Source organism: Photinus pyralis, unplaced genomic scaffold, assembly GCF_008802855.1.
Source record: "Photinus pyralis isolate 1611_PpyrPB1 unplaced genomic scaffold, Ppyr1.3 Ppyr1.4_LG3a, whole genome shotgun sequence".
Lineage (NCBI taxonomy): Eukaryota > Metazoa > Arthropoda > Insecta > Coleoptera > Lampyridae > Photinus > Photinus pyralis.
Genome location: NW_022170509.1, coordinates 12,630,074 through 12,643,586, shown reverse-complemented (window position 1 = coordinate 12,643,586; position 13,513 = coordinate 12,630,074). Strand labels below are relative to the sequence as shown.

The 13,513-nt window shown below is 35.1% G+C and overlaps 1 long non-coding RNA gene across 1 annotated transcript; it reads left to right on the top strand.

Annotated features, from left to right (window-relative positions):
- The first annotated feature begins 1,133 nt into the window (after positions 1-1,133).
- Positions 1,134-10,384, top strand: LOC116166130. Its single transcript, XR_004144269.1, has 3 exons — positions 1,134-1,218; positions 1,278-1,643; positions 10,117-10,384. It is a non-coding gene; the product is annotated as an uncharacterized LOC116166130 (long non-coding RNA).
- The last annotated feature ends 3,129 nt before the right edge of the window (positions 10,385-13,513 follow it).

The window sequence follows — 13,513 nt, the reverse complement described above, 5'->3', positions numbered from 1 at the left end:
CCGGGTTGTCCTTTCCTTGCAGTTTTAGATTTAGTTCATTTAGTTTTATTGTGGTATCTACCATGAAGTTGAATTTTTGCAGCCATTTGTTTTCTTCTAATTCGGGATGGTTAATACTTTTAGTTGAGGAAAATTTTTAGTTCACTGAAACACAAAGCAAACCGTTGCAATACTTTTACCTCTGGAAAACCATCGCCCCTTATTGTGCAGAAGTAGGTCAGACAACTGGCTATCTATTTCTTCAAGGAAATCTTTAAACTGGCGGTGGTAGAGTGCTTTTCCCAAGATGCTGTTAATAATCTTAATTACCAAGTTCATAACCTCAACTATTTCGACCGGAAATGTTTGGGCACAAAGCGCTCCTTGATGAATTATGTAGTGGAACGTTAGAATTTCGTGGTTTATTTTGCTCTGAAGAATTGATGTCACCCCTCCATGTATTCCTGTCATACTTCTGGCTCCATCTGCATCCATACCACGTCTAGAGACGGTGGGTAACACCTAAGACCGAAATGGAATCAGCACTTGGCTGCGAGATAAACATGGTTATGAACTCGCATTTCTAAGAAAGTAAGAACAAAACAAAAGTTCAAATTTATCTCATTACGCTCATGTTAGGGCTTAAATTATTAATTTTACCAATGGAACAGGAGAACCGCAACTTTGTATCAAAAGAGCCGCATGCGGCTCGCGAGTCTCTGGTTGCGGACCCCTGCTCTAATAAAGGTATCCTGCAAATTTTGAGATTCTGATTTTCTTGATTTTAAAAGTTGAGGTGGAATTTAACTTGGATCTCAAAATCATTATTTTTGGGTCAATTTTCTTACCAAGTTCGATACAGGAGAGGATGAATTCGGAGAATAGAGAACTTTATAGTTAACCTACAAAAATGAGTACTTCGCCTTACATAGCGATTGAGGATATGGGTCACCTCAGCTTCTAATCATTCTCGAGTATGATCCGGTTTAGACGTCGTCTGTAATGGAAAAAGGGGTTTTCCTCTTCGAATTATTGGGAGCTTAGTAAGCGCGGAGTGGGTCTTGTTTTCAGGGATAACTACTTCATACGTCAAAGAAAAATTTTTAATAGGTACCTACATGTAAGTGATTTCACGTCCTCGTTTCTAGATGAATTTTCGTAGAATGCAGTCGAGATGGCCATAATATTTAATTTGTTGGTCATTCAGCTGCTAACGGAATGACATATCCTTAACCTTAAGTATAAATTACATCTTTATATGTTTACATAAATAATACATCACCTTCTTAAACTTTTAGCGAACTGACGCTAATAGTGACTAACACTAAAAAAAAATCGTTACCATGATTAAGAAGAGGTTGAGTGATTTAAGACGTACATTTTTAATCATTTGTATTAAATGCTTACTTATACCTACTAGTTCGGAGGTAACCTTGCCATTACATAATTTTATAATTCACGTCGATGGTAAAATAAATTTATAATGGAAAGACTAAACCATTCATGCTCAGTTGCGCTCTCCTGTGTGTAAATAATAATTTTGCGGCAGTGCTACTTAAAGACGTTAAGTAAACTCTACTTTTTCGCCATGATCATATCTTTAACAGGATATCTTTCGACCTTATTGTTGCTGACCCATGCGGTTCGTGGACAGTACTACAGAGGTATGTGTATGAATTTGCAGTATTTTTTAAAAACAAATAGGTAGTTTGATTATTTGATATAACATAAATTAGCGAACTTCTAAATATTCCACGGCATATAAATTATCTTTAATTTACATGTTAGCTTTGTATAAAGGAGTTACAGAAAAAATACGAGAGTTGCGCTAAAATATTTTTATAATTAACTGTTGTTTAGTTTAAAACATTAATTCACGTATTATTGTGTGACGACATAGTTATAGGTACTCAAATAGGTACCTAAACATAAGGGTTAGTACAAGGTGAGTAACTAATTATGCATTAAGGTTAAGGTCATCATTGGCGCGCAAGAAAAAAAAGTCTTTTGTGCCCTTGCAGCGTTTTGGTATATATTATATATATAATAGTCTAGTCTAGGTAGTTATTTTTAAAAAATCGTGTTAATCATTGTGGGAGATGTTAATAGCCCCTTTTATTTGAGATGTAAATTATTACCTACTTGGTCTATCAAATGTGCGTCATGAAATGGTTAGGAAACCTTAAATTAATTTCACCTAATCATTTCCTAGTAGCATTCAGTAATCCTTCACTCAACGCTAGTAGCACTCTGTAAGAAGTAAAATTTGGTTTGTAGAAATGAAAATTATTTATTTCCCGAAATCGCCATGCAATAAATGTGAATTATATATGAATATGATTACATTTATTATGGTCCCAAATGTTGTGGAGGTATTTGGAACAACCGATTTTTGTGCAACTATTGAAAATAATTCGGCTTTCTGTATGTCTTTTGGTTTTTCTATCCTGCACCTTCAACTCCTGAAGTGCGCATTAAGAACCTACTTACAAAATAATTTTTCTCAAGCGAGAGCTTATATTTGATTGTTTTAGATGTTTTAGGTTTTTAATTTAAGCTTTACCTTTAGGGTGTACTCAAATTTAAGGTAACATATAAAATAATTACCAAATATGTTCCCATGTGTGGTAGATTTACAGAATGACAATCACAATATCACCCTGACACAGTGACCCAATGTAGAACAGTGGCGACAACCGGGTATCTCGTTGTTGATTGGTCGTTGGTTTCGGCCACCACCTCGGCCACCACATTGGGGCTAAAATGACGTACTTTGGTATAGGAGTTTACACTTTTCCTCGCACTTTTCTTTGTGTTCTTTCGAAATGCTGTGAATAAAGGTGCTGCTGTATATTGTGGACATTCGGTTCTATACATCATATTGCGATATACAGGGTGAGTTTTTTTTCATTTTAAGCATTGGGATCTCGGAAACCATAAGACATACGGATTCGGTTAAATGAGGAAAGAGTTGTCGTTTTAAGAGCTTATTTAAGATATGCTTTTGTTTTTTGAAAAAAATCCACAGTTCACTAGATATGAGCGAAAAACAGATTTAGTGATTTTTCATTTAACTGGTGTAGAATCGTTATTATTAGAAATACCTACAACAAAACGACACGAATAAAAGTTTTAGACATTTTAATGCTTAACATGATGAACATACTAATTTATTTTTAGATTTTACAATTTTTCAGTTATAATACAAACTTTAATTTTTTTAAATGGTAGTCATAGTTGGCTTTGACATTTTTAAAAAGGACAAATTTTTCTCTTTATAACGATATAAGGCTTGCTAAATGTACTGTAATAAATAAACGCCATGCAGTAATTTTCGTATTATTGAGAGGTAAGTAAATAGAGTTGGCCATGGAAAACAATATGTAGTGAGACAGGTACCTTTCCTTTACGACGAAAATTGGACAGGCCAATGTTATCTTCATTTTCTACCAAATGAATTTCAAGATATGTAGGATGGGTTAGATTTGGAAACACGACGTAATTTACGCTGGTTTCAACACATACTTAGGTGCACCGCCGCACAACTAACTGCAAGTTAAATATTATAATAGACTGTAATTAAGAGAACAAAAATGTTTCCCATGGATAAATCTGTTTTTACTACTCTTAATAATACAAACCGAGATACAAACAGTTCTATTAGACCGGGAGATGATGACACTTTTTGTGGTGTGATTTGCTACAAGTATTGCGACCATTCAAAGGTTTAATTAAGTACTCCTCGAAACGAAAATGCGTGACGATTGTTTAAACATGTCGGAAAATTGAATGATTTTGGACAATTTGCTACACAAAATTCTTTGGATTTTCTGGTAGTCGGTGACAAAACAAATGACGGAAACGAAATGCCATACTTTTCCGGTGGGCCTTTTAGCCCGCCATACTCATTTCAACGTGTCGATTGTTTTTGTTTTTTTTTGAGTGATTTGCTACAAGCTCATTTTTTTATGAGCATCAAGTCCTCAATCAGTCATACACGAAAATCAACCTGCCATACCGCAGCGACGGTCCCGCATAGCCGCCATACCGGCACAAAGATGTCATTTTTGTTAATAATTTTGGACGATTTTCTACACCCTATAAATTTTTCCACCAGTTATTTTTATAGTCAGAAATAGAAATTTCGATACGCCATACCTGTGGCATGGACCAATTAGGTATGATATTTTTTCAAAAATGTAAGAATTTTCCGAAAATTTGGGCGATTTGCTACAGTATGGCACCAATGTTTCGTGACAGTTTGAGGTGTAATAAAAGTAAATACCACCGGAAAAGTATGGCATTTCGTGTCCGTCATTTGTTTTGTCACCGACTACCAGAAAATCCAAAGAATTTTGTGTAGCAAATTGTCCAAAATCATTCAATTTTCCGACATGTTTAAACAATCGTCACGCAATAACGGCCCCACTCCCAGAGAGTTAGCACCATTTTCGTTTCGAGGAGTACTTAATTAAACCTTTGAATGGTCGCCATACTTGTAGCAAATCACACCACAAAAAGTGTCATCATCTCCCGGTCTATATATCATGTTTATTTGTCAAAGTAAGTACAATGAACCTTGTCACAGCCAACTATGATTACCATTTAAAAAAATGTAAGTTTGCGTTATAACTCGAAAATTATAAAAGAAGAATAAATATTAATAATTGTATCTTATTAAGCGGAAAAAAATCTACAATTTTTGTTCTTTGCATATTTCTGTATTTCTAATACTAACGATTCTACAACAGTTAAATGAAAATCACTAAATCTGTTTTTCGCTCATATCTAGCAAACTGTGGATTTTTAAAAAAAAACAAAAGCATATCTTGAATAAGTTCTTAACACTCCAACTCTTTCCTCCTTTAACCGAATCTCTATGTCTTACGGTTTCCGAGATCCTAATGCTTAAAATGAAAAAAAACTCACCCTGTATATAGTTGGGTGTGTTTTAAAGTCAATAAAAATTAATTATGAAAAGATGATTATGCTGCTCAATTGTGATCATAAATACAATTGAATTGGTATAAATTTTAACATTTATTGCTGAATCACAAGGAATATTGCTTTTTTCTACTCCTTGGACTAAATCAATGTGTTTTGTCTTCCAGTTAAGGGATTAAAGTGTCACTTTTTCTTCCGAACACGACGCCGGACAAAATGTGATAGTACACACTGAAATGTCAAACACAATGGTGGTTAGGTACCTTTATAAGTACATTTTGGTTCTTGCGCCATATTATTTTGTCCTTATTATACCGTTTCCTCATATCTTTTATTAATTTGGGAGGCAGTAGTTTCTTCGTAGCTTGTTTTGTACAGTTTTGAACGATCACTTCTGCGCCGTAGTTTTGAAGGGGAATCTTTAAATGAAACTGACATTTACTATTAAACGGTCACAATTTGGCATAATCAAACAATTTTTTATCCTCAATACGGCGGATTATGATAAGAGGTCGCCACTGTCTTAATATGTGATGGTTTTCAGCTTTCAGTAAATTGCAGCTTGTTAAGATATTCTTCCACTTTTGGACCTATTGCTCACTTTCATGTCAAAAAATAAAAAGTTTGTGCTCGAGTCCAGATATAAATAGTGTAATTCATCAGCAATAGGCTACATAATTGAATAAATTTAATAACTACATTTGAGCGGTTGAGAATGCACTCGACAAAACCATGTATGACTGTATCTTCGATATACATTTCCAGAACAGAGGCGTTTATCCGTACATACGATAGGCATGTTTTATAACTTTTGCAAAATAATAATGTATTACTTTGTTTATTGTTTCTTACAATTTCTGCAAGGTTATATTAACTCGCATAGGTATATATAGTAGCAACCTTATATACTCTTTGATAGTAGTGACGTCCTCATATATCCTTTTGGAGGTATACCTACATGCGAGCCTACATGTCAAAGGAATTTGCGAACTTTTTATACGTTTTTCAAAATAATATAATCCAAGTCACAATTCAAAGATTTAACTCGTACCTAATTCCCATTATTAACTCGATGTTCAACTTATTTTTTCATATGGAACCAAATGACAAGAATTACCCGCTCAGCGTTTGTGCATCTATTGCTTTGTTGTGTCATTTTCCGACCTTTTGGCCACTCAAGGATATATTCTAGATCCATTACTTTCCTTTCAATGGATACACATCGCATTTCTGTTGTACCTTCTTTCCATATCCGGTTCTCGACAATATTCGCAATTGCAACTTTGTCTCTCCATCGACGGATTTTTTTTGGGACCCACTTTCCATATTTTCTCTAATTTTATTATTTAAAGCTCTTCAATTCAACGTATTCCACGTAAGTGCAACCTTCAATTGTCGACCGTCTGACTCTTCAAGCATTATGTAGGTATGAGTGAACTACTCCACTCTAATTGCTTGTTTTTATCTGGAGGTAGTTGGCATAAATGAATTCCTTTCATTGTCTTTTATTCTGTTTTTAATGCACTTCTAGAGTAACAGAAGACGTTGCTCCATATCTTTTATTTGAAATGTTTTATTTTTAGATGCCACATTATTGTATTATGCGGTGGCATCTAAAGATAAAACATAAAATAAAAGAAGATATGGGGCAACGTCTTCTGTTGCTCTAGAAAACGTCCCTGCGATCACTGGCAAAAGTGTAGGTACCTACTTCGCACTTTTTCAAAAAATAAGAGAAGATACGTAAATTAGATGAAATAATGGAGCAAATGACCATTTGACTCAACTGCAGTGATGATAGCAGTTATGTGGAAAATTCTAATGAAGACGGAAGTTGATTAATTGAATATGCAATCAATTCGTAATGAGTATCTTGTGATATTATACTGTAACGTGATTTATAAATTCGGGTTCGATTTATATCAATATTTATTAAACAAAACTAAACACTACAAAAAACCGTACAATTTATATCGATTATTTATATCACACACTTCGCAATATTTCCGCGCTCTATGTTTCTTACGTACTCGATCTCGTTAGGTAGTAGACTGCTTGCGATGTTCGGTCCGCAACCATTTATACACGCAAGCAATGTAAGTCAAGAACATTCGCGTAATTTTCCGGATAAGTCTGGAATAGTCCTATACATATCCCACTATCGCGCGCGTAGAAAATTCCAGAGCGCCAAAGGCGACGTCATGTCTGGAGCGTTTCCGTTACAATACTATTACATGCAACTTTTAACCACGCATAACTAAAACCAAGTTGTGATAGATTACGATCTATTAAAAAGTAGGCATACAGAAGATGTGCCTTTAAATCAAAATTAAAGAGGATTTTAGGTAAAGAGTCACAGGAAATTGCTTACTTGGAATTGTACGTATTTTTGATCTATTTGTACAAGTTCATATTTTTTTCTGGTGCAACATTTACCCTAAACTTTTGAATATAATTTTATGTTCAATGCGTTCAACAGAATTTAATTAATAGATTATTCAAAATAATTATATCTGTAATCCACATGGGGTGGTGTAAATATTAAGAATCACCAGAATTTAATTATTTTCTTTTTCTCAACGAATTCTTACCCTTAATATCTGCGGGAGATTTGAACTTTGGAATTTCTGGATGTCTGCCACTTTGTCGCGGAAAATTTGAATGCGTGCGGGAGGTTTGAATTTTTAATTTTTCATTTACATTTTAAGCTTTAACTAACCAGGCAGCTGAAAATAGTTATTTATGCAATGAGTGTATAAATGAGGCGTTTTATTGGTGAGTGAGATGTTTAGTAGATTTAGACTAAATTCGAACGAACCAATAATCGCCGATTTATACATGAATTGCATACAACGTTTTTTCGTCGACTTCACTGGGGTAGGTAATTTTAAATTCAACTGCAAGAAATTACAAACGAAATTATGAGCTCCGACGATTTTTCAATAAATTACAGCTATTGTCGTTGCTATAGTAATGTGTTGTTTTATGCTGTACCGTCAGTCCTCGTAATCGCAGTGGAAGATTATGTTGCTTGCTCTGCTGCGGAGACGATTTTAACATTATATCCACTCAAATCAAAAGAAACTTATTGGAACGGTTTCGATCAGTTCGGCAATTGATGGAATACAATGAATTTGAAAAGAGATATTTCCGAAAATGTCACGTTGACATTTTACCTTGAAAAGGTATGTGAAATTAGAATGTAATTAATTCTTTTGCAACTGTACTAAAGTACGTGTATTAACAGTGAAAGATATGGAAATGTTCATCCCTGTGGTCGACGTACTCAATGTTGAAGGTAAAGTAACTGAATACCTTAACAATACCTTATCCAAGGAGCTACACATACATACATCAGGATATGCTTTGTTGAGATCGTTTGGCGACCATACTGGCTGCTGATCTCACTACATTAAAACCGAGATTAAAATGGTTAGGTGGATGGAAGTTCTCAGCTGTTGCCGAAAGTGAATTGTTATATAATTGTCATTTCCCTTTAATAAAATGGTTATGTATAAGTGGTTGCTAACGATTAATGGTTGCTAACGTATAATGGTTGGTTGCTAACCATTAATGGTTGCTAACGATTAATAAGCTTCATCATTGTACTCGTCACTAAGGAGTAATTTATATTGTTATCGAGAGGTCGACGAAAAATGATATTTAGGGAATCCAAACGTAGACACAATTTAACACCACGTTTTGAATTTTTCGATTCAAATCCACACGTATCGTTTTCGAATTATGGTTTGATTTATATCGACTACAACGGGCTCATATTGTCTTAATGCTTTCATTAGTTTCTTAAGCACGTCTCATAAGTCATAGGTAATTGAAATACACACTTTGATCATCACATTTTCAAAATTCTCGGACAACAACACATATCGTAGTCCAATTTGCTGAATATTGCTTCCTGCATTATTTAACGGTATCGTTGTATTGTAAAACAGATTACGCTCCTCCTCCTACAGTCGATGGGATATAATGTTACAAACAGAAGCATTCCGAGTAAAATTCACCGTCCACGTGACATTTAAAATTTTACCGGCGTTAAAATGCTCGCAGCAGAACTGAATGGCTGGAATGATGAGTGCCATTACCATTACACCCTGTATATTGAATTTCAAATGAACCTACCGACACACGCGATTCAATTTGGTCTTATCAGAACAAAATGGCCGACCAGTTAATGTCCTATTGGCACTCGCACAAGAACGTCGGTCACAAGTATCGTGTATATAATTATTAATACACCCTGTATATTTAAAATGACAGCCAATCACAGTAAAAAATTCAAATACTTCGCACAAATTCGAATTAACCGCCACAAAATGAAGGCGGACAATTTCTTTGATACACTGTTTGACTCTTTTTGACGTGAAGGATATCGTGCATGTAAAGTGTTAACAAAATAACTCATTTTCAAAAATATAAACCACATCATAAGCATCTTCACTTCCTCTATGGCATTTTGGCATTTTGTAATTTATCTGTCGTTGAAGCTTCTTTACAAAACTAAAAGCAGAACATTTCAAAAATTCATCGCTTTTAAAATGATTTCATTTTTAAGCTATAATTGTCAAATTTATTAGGCACGACCCGAACGGGCACGGCCATAGCTTCGCCACTGCCACTGGAATATCTGCCTTAGAGAGAACTCTGCTTTCTGGTGGTAGCTTCTTCTCCGGGCGTTCATTAGTTTCCGATGTTCCTATCCTTTGGTCTCGTTCCTCTCCCAATTTCCCCCCGTGTTCCAGTCCTTTTTATTGTTGTCCTCTCTCTGAGTTACTTTCTGTCCCCTCCTCTTGGCTACTTTTGCTTGTCTGATTATTCCTCCACTGCTAATTCCCTTATCTGCTTCTTGTGAGGTTGCTGTTTTCCATCACTATCCCGAGTGCCTTCCTTCAAAAAATAGAAAATAAATTCGTTTAACGTTTGCTTAAAGTTAAAAACGTATGGTATAATTAAAGTTAGATTTTACGAAATGAGCATAGGAATTTATTTTATCCATTGATGTACCTACCTACTTCGGGGAACAAATTTATGCTGCGGATTTTATGTATAAAAATGGTACCGTGTGCTACAAGAGGGGTATTTTCATTCACATAAAAAGTAATAGTTTGCTAACACAATTTTGTTTTTAAAGATGAAGGCGGATACAGAACAAATATTTAACCAAAACCTTTACAGATGAGCGCTGTCGAGTGCAATCATCCAGAGGCATCGGCCGCTGTATGGTCATAGGGGATTGCGCATACGCTATACAACAACTACGTCGCAACATCTACCCCCAGCTGTGTGGTTTTTTGGGCATTCAACCGATAGTATGCTGTCCTGTCCAGGATGTGGTGAGACCTAAACCAACTACTCGTCCCACAACCACAGCCGCACCACAACTCCAGTCGAGGAGTGCTGAAAGTAAGTTCCAGTTTACTTTCCCTTTTTTGACATTTATATTTGAATATTAATATACTATCAGCTATGGTATATTCTAGTTCTACTGTCTTACTCGAGGTCTTACTATTACGAAATTTTATGTTATGTTGACTTCAGGGACGAGGTACATCTGTCTTTAATTTTGCTATTGTCGTTGCCCCTTAATTTGATTTTTTCTAGGATTGTGGGGTTGGGATTATTTGGTATAAAATGTAGGCATTTGGGGAAGAGAGTTTATTTCCAACTGAACTGGTTCGATGCAAGTTTTACACTCTTCTGATTAGCAAAGCAATCGTCGTCAAACCCGATGACCTGTCAAGTTAATGTTTGCGAGTTTGTCAACCTTGCTACTTACTTGTCTACATTACTGTAATAGCCAATTTCATTACATATCGGCGGATATCCTGACTTTTACACATTCATAAAGTTTGTTAACCTCATATTATTACTCTACACTCTACAGGATCACACTATAGGCAAAAAGTGAGAGACCAAATTTAATCCGGAAGTTATCATTTGAATATTGATAATCGAGACTTTCCAAATATCAAATGAAATAACCTCCGCGCACGAGAGTCTTAAAGGAACCCATTTCTATGTAAATGCCTATCAAACTTATTACCTACTCAGTTTTTATTCAACGCTAAAACTAGACCTTAAAAACAATCAAGAATGTTAGAATAGTATATTAAGATACAAGTGTATAATCAAGTCTTTAAAGCACGCGCAACGAGTTTAAGGGCACGACGCAAAGCGGAGGGCCTTTAACGTTGCAAGTGCTTTAAAGACCAATTATACACGTGTATCTTATAGTATTTTTTATTATACCTGCAGTATAATTTAAAAATAGGAAATACAATGAAGTCATATTGACGTTATACTCGAATGCATGTCTAATTAAGTGGGCTGGGTGTTCGTAATTTCACGAGTGCCATGGAAATGTCACTTGACGTTTGCTTAAAAAATCATCGTCTTTGTGAATTAAACGATTTCCGTTGAAAAAGATAATACACCGTCCATTAAATTGATTGTTGTAAAATCTAAACAAACGTTGGTAGGTGTAAAATCCAACTCCAGTAAAGCCTATTATAAAGAATATGAAACGTTGTTTCCATGGATGAATAGGAAGTTACTTACGAATACAGTCTTAAATGCATCCATAATGCTGGCATATATGAAGGAAATGTCAAAGGTATTTAAATCTTCTATATTTTGGTGCACTCATTCAAAACTTTAAAGCAATGCTGCGATTAAAAAGTGGAACAGATTTGGAAGCATACCCTAAATTACGCGCGTTTGTAAAAGCTTCAACCAAAGGATAGGTACAAAAGCCAAAGAAATGTTCTGCATTTACACTAAGCGACCTAAGAGGATTTTTTATTTCATCCAGATGACAGTTTCAAAAGTCATACTTGAAGTATCGTTACTTAGCAACTTTAAAGCACGTGTGTTTTAAAGGCCCTTTTTCGCACGCATTTGAGTGTTTAAAACGGAGATTGTGATTCAGGTATAATAAAAAAAACTTACTAAACTTCGTTCTACTTTTGTTTAGTGTTGAAATCTAATGCGTGCGTCGGGGGTTAGATCCCATTTGACAACATTTCGAAAGTCAGTTTTCGTTTATAAGGTTCTTTTACTTAACTTTTTGTATTGTATGGACATAATTTACATATACTATACTTCAAATATTCTGCATAACAAAAGAAATACAGACACCAATTCCGGATATGTCATCATTCTTATGTGGCAAAACAAACAAATGGTTAAGTAATTAACGCGTAATTGTTTACAAAAACAACAATCAGTAATGTAGAAAACTCGTTTCAATTGATTTGCGACACTGGCTGCATTTTAACATTCGCTTTTCTTATATAATTTCTAGCTTTGTATAAGATACACATCTATAAAGTCTTTCAATGTATACTCGAAGATACTTTATTTTATGTATTGGTAGTGGTACTCAGTGTCAGGTGTCGCGCAGTCCAGCAAACTAGGTTACTTAATAGTCCAGGAGCAAGGGGTCCATTTTGACTAGCGTTTTTATGCAGCTAGATTTTTGACTATACTGTTAAATAAGCTTCCATTTCATGATTTTGGACACGTATGGAAATATAATAATGATAATCACCTACGTATATACAGGGTGGTGAAATAATTTGGGGGGCCAATAATCACATGTTATGAATTTTACATTGAAATCCCTATGATGCGTTACGCAAGTCACCACCCTGTATAGGTGAAAAGACCATATCACCCGAAGCAAGAATACCTACATCATTGCGTTTATACAGGGTGAGTTTTTTTTTCATTTTCACTATGGGGATCTCTTAAACTGTAAGAAATACCATAGAGTAAATACAAAGGAAATACAAAGTCGTTTAAATGGATGAAGAATTGCAGAATTTTATGCTGATTAATCTTCCCATTCAACGTTTCTTGTAGCTCTACAAATTAACGAAGTTGTGACCAAAAAACCGAAAATGTCATTTTCGAAAATGCGCTGGCGTCCGTTTATTTTCACAGATATCAAAAAATAGTTTTTTGCACTCCTTCGTTCTAAATCGCGTTTTCCCAATAAAACACGAACGTCGGGAATGTCACTATTACAATTGACTGTAACGGAAATGCTCCAGACATGACGTCGCCTTTGGCGCTCTGGAATTTTCTACGCGCGCGATAGTGGAATTTGTAGGAATATTCGAGAATGTACGCGGATGTTCGGGACTTACATTGCTTGCGTGTATAAATGGTTGCGGACCGAACATCGCGCTAGTCTACTACCGAACGAGTACGTAAACATCGAGCACGGAAAGATAAATTGCGATATAAATAATCGATATAAATTTGTGAGTGATATAAATAACCGATATAAATTGTACGGATTATATAGTGTTTTAGTTCTGTTTAATAAATATTGATATAAATCGAACCCGAATTTATAAATCACGTTACATTGGTGTCAGAAGTGGGATTAATTAAATTAATTAAAAGTAAATAAAATTAAATTAAGTGCTTGTGCTTGTGTATGCCTGTAACAAGATCTGCTGCCGCTAAAATGGAAGAAACGATGCTCAATTTGCTCCAGCAAATCCAAAATGGCCAACAGGTGTTGCAACAAGAAATAAAAAGCAACCAAGGAGAAGTTGGAAGA